Raw genomic sequence first — 1,248 nt, forward strand, 5'->3', positions numbered from 1 at the left:
CACCATATATATATATATATATGTGTGTGTGTGTGTGTGTGTGTGTGTGTGTGTGTGTGTGTGTGTGTATGTGTAATTATATATATATATTTACATTTTAAGATATTTATTTGATAGTTATATATTTTATGTATTTATAACATGATATTGTCCTCTTACATATCAGTGCTTTTTGTTAGTTAAATACTTTTTATAAACAAGTATAACTGTAAACTTAATTACTTTCAGTGATGAGTAACTTTGACAGTATCTTCCTCAGCGCTGGATATTGTTTTGTCTCTTTGTCGATAAGATTACATTGAGAAAATCTGTTCGTTTGTGCAGGTAAATAAACTGTATTCCTATTCATTGACAGCACATGATGAAAAAAAGCAAAACAGAATTAATTTGCATTTTTATTGGCATCAGCTGTAAACGCTGCACAGAAAGCCATTAAACAAGGATCACATCTTTAGATTAGTGGAGGCAGATTTTCGCACACACTTTGTTTACAGATGAATTATGAATAAGTATTACGTATCGCGGGAAATTGGATGTGACAGCAGGTGAACTGCGCATTCTTTTCATTTTATTCTCCCTGACAGAGTGAAAAGTTTGAGTTTGACTTTACATAAAAGTGACCTTGCGCACAACATTTACATAAATCATGTATAATGCCTCATGTTAATCTGCTCAGGCGAGTCATTTGCATAATGTTTAGCGAGTGCAGCGTTTCATGTTATTCTGAAGGTGTTTGGCTGGGCCTGCATTGATTTCTCTGGTCGTTTCTATTACGGCTCATGTTAATAGCGGTTTTACCATAATCCAGCGAGCGAGAGTCCTGGTTAACACCTGCTCTGTGTTTCCTCTGACAGGCCACTCTCGACGCCGGTTGTTGTCGTTCATCAGAACCCGTCCTCGTTCAGGAAGAGAAGCAAAGTTTCATGAGGTCAAAGGTCATGGAGCCGCCGTCTGACAACAGCAACTCCGTCAAACAAGAGTCGGCTTCTGGTGACAATGAGAGAACAACCTTTCTTCAGAAATTTGCATGTCTTAGAGCGTGAAATCAGCTTCTGATGTTGTATATTTACTTTTACTGTTTAGTTTTTTATTTTTGTAAATACATTATGAATGAAAAGCATTTTCTTCTGTTGCATTAAAGTCTACATACAAAATTGTAATCAGCTAAAACCATAAAAAATAACATTTTCATTATTTGAAATAAGCTAAAATATAATATACTTAAACATTTTTCATTTTCATTTAGTT

At 34.8% G+C, this 1,248-nt stretch overlaps 1 pseudogene; it reads left to right on the plus strand.

Moving 5' to 3' along the window:
* Positions 1–1,043, plus strand: part of LOC107691268 (endothelin B receptor-like) — a 5,860-nt pseudogene extending 4,817 nt beyond the window's left edge.
* Positions 1,044–1,248: the final 205 nt, after the last annotated feature.

This window comes from Sinocyclocheilus anshuiensis, unplaced genomic scaffold (genome assembly GCF_001515605.1).
Source record: "Sinocyclocheilus anshuiensis isolate Anshui unplaced genomic scaffold, SAMN03320099.WGS_v1.1 scaffold394, whole genome shotgun sequence".
In the NCBI taxonomy this organism is placed as follows: domain Eukaryota; kingdom Metazoa; phylum Chordata; class Actinopteri; order Cypriniformes; family Cyprinidae; genus Sinocyclocheilus; species Sinocyclocheilus anshuiensis.